General features: G+C 43.2%; 1 pseudogene; it reads left to right on the forward strand.

Annotated features, from left to right (window-relative positions):
• Nucleotides 1-3,853: 3,853 nt before the first annotated feature.
• LOC132435412 (large ribosomal subunit protein eL6 pseudogene) lies at nt 3,854-4,572 on the forward strand (annotated as a pseudogene).
• Nucleotides 4,573-8,531: the final 3,959 nt, after the last annotated feature.

The raw sequence follows: 8,531 nt of genomic DNA on the forward strand, positions 1-8,531 counted from the left end.
AAAAACCTTTAACTCTGAAATTATAACTATACAGACAGGGACCAGCCTGACATTTACGTTTGCTAATAGTCCTACTACATAACACAATAAACAAAGGTGCAAAGAGAATGTTTAAGACTTGAGGGCAAAGAGTTTTCAGGAACCCAAGAGAAGTTCACGAGATAGATACAGAAATACATACCAAGTACCAGGAAAGCTAAAAGAAGGAAATAACCTAAAAGCCTTTGTTAGCCTCACTTGTGTAAATTTAGTTGGAGCAACTTGAAATTATACAGGAATCTCTCTGAGAAATAGTCCGCAATTCAACTTCACCAATCGGACTGATTTGCCATGTCAATTAGTCAGGATGAAAGAGGCTTTGCCAAATGTAGACGATTTCCCCATCTAACACCTTCTCTGGTTGAGCCTTATGATGATACTGCTAAGAGGAATATCTGATCAAATGCTTAAGTATTAACCGTGTGCAAGGAAAGCCGTTAAATGATTGAACATTCTGTGAATTAAATTGATTTTCTAGAAAATGAAAACAAAATTGAATCCAAGAATAAACTATCTTAAAATCACATTAGACGAGCAAAAACATAAAATATTTTTTCACCGGGGCTATAAAAATTAAATTAGCTGGGGCTTCCCTGGTGGCGCAGTGGTTGAGAGTCCGCCTGCCAATGCAGGGGACACGGGTTCGTGCCCCGGTCCGGGAAGATCCTACATGCCGTGGAGCGGCTGGGCCCGTGAGCCATGGCCGCTGAGCCTGCGCGTCCGGATCCTGTGCTCCGCAGCGGGAGAGGCCACAACAGTGAGAGGCCCGCGTACCGCAAAAAAAAAAAAAAAAAAAAAAAAAAGAAAAAAATTAAATTAGCTAAAAGAGGAAATAAATGCTTTTGTTTTCCAAGCAGTTCCATTTATTAGGAGAATAGGTACCTAAGAAGGAACCAAAACTCTGAAAAGAATTGTAATTGTTTCTAAGGATGATGCTTTGTGTAGTGAAAGGAAAGTCACTTTTTCTCTAAGTAACTTTCCAGGAAGAGGAGAATCATACTCAGTGACTGCTCACAAGTGAAGAAAGGAAGGTTACAGGTAACCAGAAGTTCAGAGAAATCCACATTTGACCCCAAAACTGGCCCCCTGCTGAGGAGAGGGTGGGCAGGCTGGCTGCTCCCCCTTCACCTCCTCTCTGTCGTTTCATCCCTCCCAATCTTTCCATGGGTTCAGTTGCAGCTGTACATTTCTGCTTTTCACCTACAGGCTGGTTCAAAATGCTGTTCTGGGCTCAGCTGCCTTTGTCAGCAGACTGAGTCATATCATGCCATGATGTCTATAAGAAAATTTTTGTTATGCCCAGATCCTAGTTTTATTAGCCAGTAACTACTATAACAAACCAGCTGCTATAACAAACAGGATCAGATTTCAGAAGCCAGACACAATTTCAAAAGTCCAGGTCCCTCTTTTCCAAATGGTGACTCCGGGATCTGGGCTCTTTCTATCCTCCGATTCTACCATCTTCAAACCAAATGGACGGGAGCAGAGAGCAGGCTCACGGAAGATTGTGCAGAACTCAGTTACATGATTCCTTCTAGATACATAGGGATCTGGGAAATGTAGCTTTCTTTGTACTCAGGAAAGAGAGGATAACTGGACACTGGTGAATCCCAGCAATTTCTGCCACCCTGGATCTATTCAGAGAACACTTGTGAATGTCTTCTGCACATCAGATACTCTGTCAAGCACTAGGGTAAATGCTGAGCAGTGTGCTGCCCTTCAGGGATCACAGGCTTGCAGGAGAGAAAAGTGGGCACGTTAATGATTACAATATAACATGATAAATGATATCAGCAGAGGGCTGGAGGAACCCCGAAAAGCAGCAAGATCAGGAAAGTTTCAGGGACGTTTGAGCTGAGTCTTGAAGGAGGGTGACAATGGCTAATGTTCTTTAATCATTTTCCACTCACCCAGCACTGTTCTAAGTGCTTTTCACGTATTAACTCACTTAATCGGCACTACTCTAAAGCTAGGTAGCATTATTATACCAACAGATGAGAAACTGAAGCACAAAGAGGTTGAGTCACTTGCTCAGGGTCTCACTGTTTACTAGTGATGGAGACAAGGTTTGGACCCAGGCATTCTATCTCCTGAAACGACTGTGAACCAGCAAAGTATGTGGAGAAGTGGCAGGAGTTCACCAGGGAGGAAGGATGAGGCCCCCTCTGCTGACAGGGGCCCTGTATCCGCATTCTATGAAGTACAGCAGGTTGGGAGAAACACATGCTGTTAAGGTCTCACTACACCCTCACCACCCATGCCAGGCAGCTATGGGTGTCACGGACAGAGTGACAGCCCAGAACCAGGATCACCACGGCAAGGCTGGGAGGATGTCAGAACATTGGGGAGATGGGCCAGACTGGAGAAGGAACACAGACCTGAATAGTAGACTGTCCTTTTAAGGCAGGGCCAGTAGCCAAGGAAGGTATCGGGAGAGGGTGATTCATTTAATAAAAAATTATTAAGATCTTATTAGGTTCAACACATATCAATCCAAGTTGAAGCTGACCCACAGCCAGAAGCTGGCGGTAGGGGACAGTGCCCTCTCCCTGTGTGCAGGTGACCCCAGGGCCGTGCAGGCTGTCATTGCTGCAAAGAACAAAGTGGTAGCCCATACTTGATTTCCTAGGACTTCTGCTTCCCTTGCTGAGTATCCGTGCCATCAGACTCTAACCACTGCCTGGATTCCACTCCGGCCATGTGCACAGCCTCCTCTGTGTAGTAAAAGCGTGTGGTGCTCACCCACACCCAGTCTTGCTCTCCTTCCTGGACACACAGGTCTGCACTCCATAGTTCCCTCACAGTTAGGTGGGGCCACGTGACTAGGCAGAGCCAGTGAAATGTGTTTCTGTCTCCTCTGGGACACCAAATAAAGAACTGGTCTCCAGTTCTTTGCCTTGGCAATGCTGGAAGCCACCTGTTGAGATGGCAGCCTAACCAGATAGATGGAATGCTGCCCAGAGCCTCGCCGACCCAACACTGGACTTTATGAAAGCAAGAAATAAGCCTTTTCTGCCTTAACTCCCTGACATTTCTGGGTTTATTTATCAATGTAGCGTAACCTGGCTAGCGTATATATTTCAAGCCTGTGCCCATCACTGGTTTTGTTTCTTCTGTTTCGACCCTAAAACTCATGCCAACCTCACTTCATTATTCAGCCAAGATTAAATCTGCTAAATCTAATCCAGTAGTATGCACATGTGGTTACTTCTTAATCAGTTTTTATTTTTCACATCTTTTAATGAAACTATAAATAAAACTCCTTGATCAACACTTGGAATGTCATTGTCTATGTCAGAATGGCCACAGAGTCTGAGCTATTTCCAATCACATCCTCCTACTCTAAGTGGGAATCTAACAGGATGAACTTTCCAGTAACGAGGCTTGAAAACCTTGCCACCACCAGGAGAAGCAGCGGTCAGGCCAGGAGAAAGGCTGCTAACTTCCGTGCTTAAGTGCTGATTAGCCTTCCTGCAACTAGCCTACTAGTGGAGGGATTCCTATCTGTCCTCATCTGAACATCTGATTCGTGAATCCTTCCTGACCCTCCTTGCACCCCCGCCACACAAACACACCCCCCCACACACACAGGATATTAGCAAATTGCAACACCAACATTTCCAAAAGAAGCTGTGTTCAGTGCCAGTGCGCCTCAAGTTGAGAGAAAACAATATTCAAGAATTATTAAAGTATAAATTCAATCGGAATTAGAGAACATCTTTTGGTAAATTCCAATCTGTTTAGTTTATTTCCTTGAAAGGAGATGTACACACATGTAGCATCCTAGCAGGGGAAGCCCCACTGCAGCCGAAACCCTGTCGTGGTCAGAGGAATGGGCAGATATTCCCGATCGGCTATGTATTCCAGAAAGGCCTTGTACAAGAGGAAGTATTCAGTAGCTAAGTCCAAGGTTGAGAAGAAAAAGGTGAAGGCTCTTGCTACTGTCACAAAACCAGTTGGTAGTGACAAGAATGGTAGCACCTGGGTGGTTAATCTTCACAAAATGCCTAGGTATTATCCTACTGAAGACGTGCCTCGAAAGCTGTTGAGTCACGGCAAAAAAACCCTTCAGTAAGCATGTGAGAAAACTGCGCGCTAGCATCACTCCTGCGACCATTCTGCTTATCCTCACTGGGCGCCACAGAGGCAAGAGGGTCATTTTCCTGAAGCAGCTGAGCAGTGGCTTGCTACTTGTGACTGGGCCTCTGTCCCTCAATCGAGTTCCTCTGCGGAGAACACACCAGAAATCTGTCATTGCCGCTTCCACCAAAATTGATATCAGTGGTGTGAAAATCCCAGAACATCTCACTGACGCTTACTTCAAGAAGAAACTGCATAAGCCCAGGCACCAGGAAGGTGAGATCTTCGACACAGAGAGAGAAATACAAGATTACAGAGCAGCGGAAGGTTGACCAGAAAGCTGTGCACTCACAAATTCTGAGAAGAATCAAAGCCATTCCTCAACTCCAGGGTTACCTCCGCTCTGTGTTTGCTCTTACAAAAGGAATTTATCCTCACAAAGTAGTGTTCTAAACTTCTTACAAAGAACCTAATTAAATAATTCGGTCCATTAAAAAAAAAAGAAAAAAATTGTCTTTTAATCTCTAGGACCAATTGGGCAGTCAGACCCCAGACATAAGCAGACAGGACAGTATGCTTCTCTTCATCAAGGTTACTTTGAGAAACACACAGTAAACTGGGCTTAGCAGCCGAACAAGCTCAGAGAGAACTGGGTTCAAAAACAAAATGCACAAATTGTATAATTGCCTAAAAAGCCACAAAGTTACTTAGCTAAATTTTTAAAGGACTGATATTACTTAAAATGATAATAATCCTCACCTGACTAATTTAAATATTTTTCAAAATACTTATAATATTTTATTTTTCAGGGTATACAAATACAAATGGCTCACATTATCCAAGTCAAATGCCTTGAATTCCTCCCACTTCTCCTCCTCCCGTTACCTCCTACTCCTTCTCCCCTACCCATTCCCAGAATTTCCTTCTCAGACTTTGATGATACAATCTGGAGCTATAGGTACAGATCACCACATAATTACTACTGTATCATGTATCGTCTAAGAATTATTTTTTAAATTTGCTTTCAGTTTGTAAACAAAAATCCAATTACAGATTTTATATGTAATCCCTAATTATTATTTATAACTATCTAGGTATACAAACAGATGTACACTGACTGGTTTAAGTGTCTGCCCCTGGCCTTTTTCATACTCTGGTTTTTTGATCACTCACTGCACCATCAACCATCTCTTAGTCACCTGGAATTTATCTTCACGTACTTTTTTCAAAAGAGACAAATAAGTAAAACCTTTCCCAAGAGAACCAATATCACAGAAAATTTCTGAAGCTTTGTCTACCAGAGGATATAATTGTTATTTTCACACATGAAAGACAACCTGGCTAGGTATAAAATTCTTGAATACAGCCTTTTATGAGCAAAACTCTATAGATATTGCTTTGGTATAGCTATCACAGAATGGTACGATTCTGGAAGATTTTATCTTTCTTCTTTTGGCATTTTGGTATTATCTATTTGCTCCTCACTGAACACGTGTTGTTGTAATAAGAAAAAAATTAATAAAAACAAATAAAGTGAATAGATTTGTGATGAGTGCTGATTATTATGTTCCTACATTCTGCTGGACATTGAAAGGCATGTCAATAATTGCTGTTGTCAAGGCAAGAACCCAGCAATAGGCCACATATAGATACTGATGATACAAATGAATGTTACAAATTACTGCACAGTAATTTTACAATTAACAAAAATAATAACATTGGGATTTAATATCATATTCTTTAGAAGGGAAAAAGTAGTGCATCTAGAATGCATAATAAGAAGAAAACATCAGAAGTCCTCAAACCTCTCCAGATCTTCCTCAGGCAGGACTCTGAAATCTGAAGGCCACAGGGTCTTTCAACAACTAAGCTCTAGTTCTAGCCTCCCTTAGGCTCCCAATATACAACCTCTTTATTCAGAAAGACAAGAACACCACCCCCCAAAAAAGAGACATGTCAAAACTGAGTATACTTCGGAGGAGGTCAGATGGAGAAGGACCGTAGCACAGTTGTTAAAAACACACAATTCAGGTTCCAACGACCTGGGTTCCAGCCTGACTCTACCACATACCCCATACTTGTGGGTGACCTTGAACAAATCAACTTCCATGTGCTCCTATTTCCTCATCTGCAAAATCAAGGTAAGAATAGTATCTCCCTCACTGGATTGCTGTAAGAATTGAGTTAAAATAAAACACAGTACCTGGCATGCAGGAAGTATGAACCAAGTGTTTACAATGAACAAATGAGCCACACAAAATAAGAGTTATAGGTTGACCTCCGTTATTTGACATGCCCCCCAGGAACATCTATGATCATCGAAGTGAGCATAGCATGCAGTCTTACTGCCATCCCAAATCAAACCAGTTAGGCAAGCTGAGGAAAGCTGACGGGGCTGGCTCAAGTCACAGGACCTACTGGTGCCAGAACTAGAGCCAGCTCTTCCGGTGCACTGTGCTGTTCCCTACATACAGCCTCCAAGCTTCCCTGACACTGAGTCTGGTCTTTCAGAGACAGCACCACTGTGGATCTTGTTACCGAAACACCAGGTGAAGCTCCCCTTGGTTTGCAGAATAAACAGAGAAACAGTCCTTAAAACATCCCCCTACAAAATGAGGGAATCCTACTACAGTTTTGTTAGGTTTTTTTTTTTTTTTTTTGACTTGTCAGAGGACAGGGGATGTTCTGTTTGTTCTTCTACCTAGGAATTGTAGATTTCTCAACTTCCTTTCTTTCAAGAGGAAGTTGGTCCAAACCTACAACTAGGAGCCCTACCTGAAAATTCAACACTGCTACTTAAAGCAATTAGAAATAAGCAGTTTTTCATTTCACTTAGCACCCTGTTGGAGAGCTAGTCTCTCAGCCTTATGGTCTCACAATTAATTTGTTGGCACAATTAATCTAAATGAAAAGGAGGATTTTACTCTCACACCTACTAACCCATATTAGGAAAATCTATGAGGGTCAACACCCTGGAGTATCCCCCAAAGAACCTCTAAAGCGGGAGGGGGACTATAAAAGAACACAAGCTACAGAAGCTCCTCCACCTACCATCCAGGGGAGCCTACACATGACTTAACCTCTTCAAGCATTCTCATCTGCACAACAGAGAGGTAATAATACCTACCTCATAAAGTTGTTGTGAGGATTAAATGAGAAAATATATCTAATGCATTTATCACAGTGCCCTACATGTTAATTATGGCCTTCATTATCACAGCCAAACAAGAACAAAGACCCCTGTGCTCAAGTATGGGGTCTCCACAAGTGCTGCTAATCAAGCAATTTACAAAGTAATTATGCCAGCCCTGATGGCTTACATCTGTTTACCTGAAGAACTTTCCATGTCATAATATATAACAGGCTATTTGTATGTTCCCAGAACCAGCTCCTATTTCATTGTTTTTGTATAGCCCCTAAAACTTTGACATGGCAGCCCTGAATCTTGCCCCTGGGATGAAACACTTTCTTACAGGTCTGGTGTCTAGTTGACTTTTGACTTTATTAGTCATAGTCATGGAATCAAAGTTTGTTTGCTTCCATGGTTCACTGAGGATATAACCGGAGAAACAGCTGTGGTGATCGCTTGCTGACTTTTGGGCTAAATTGAGATAGAGGATGCACAGAAACCTCCATTTGGCTCCAGAGAATCTAGAATCCCTCAGAATTCCAGTAACGAGAGACACCAGTTCACCCCCAAAGCCAACTGGAGCGTCTTCTAGCCTGGGGTGTGGGAAGCTCCCAAGAGCATCAAGAAGGAAATATCTCACTTGGCTCAGCTAGACTGGCTAGTTCTGACCTCCAGAGGGAGGAACAGCAGGAAAGACTGACAGGCTCATGTGCTTTGTCCTGGCTGGCTGTGAGCACAAGATCTCCAGGTGCCCTCTCCTCTGAGTGCACCTCATAACCTCTGGAATCAACCCCAGGTGCACAACAGTAGAGCTGGCAGTCAGGTGGTCCTTACCTCCTCATGCTTTTAGGGAGAGGCTAAAAAGCTGCCAGTTCTCTCATCTGACAACTCCTCCTCCTGCCCTCCCTCCAGAGCTGGGTTTATTCTCACCAAGGAACTGATGACTGAAATGGGATTGAGTAATACCTGGAAAAGGAATGAGCTGAGAGAGAGCTCACAGCCAGCCAACAAACCAAGTTCAGAGGTTCACACTTAATTCCTGTTGCCCTGTGACCTTGGCAATCTGGGGAACCCTCTAGTCAGCCCACTTCTCTCTCTTTCCTGCACCTCTGCCCATATGCTCCCTCGACCTCCACCCCCAACTCCCTGTATGCCCTTCGTTCTCTCCCTTTCTAAACAGATTCTGGAAGCATGACAATATAGAGCAAGCCAGAAAATGGAGATACAATGCTAATCACACACACAGACACACTTCATAATTTGTAAAATAATACTTCAAATG

The sequence above is a fragment of the Delphinus delphis genome, chromosome 12 (genome assembly GCF_949987515.2).
Source record: "Delphinus delphis chromosome 12, mDelDel1.2, whole genome shotgun sequence".
NCBI classification, from domain to species: Eukaryota; Metazoa; Chordata; class Mammalia; order Artiodactyla; family Delphinidae; genus Delphinus; species Delphinus delphis.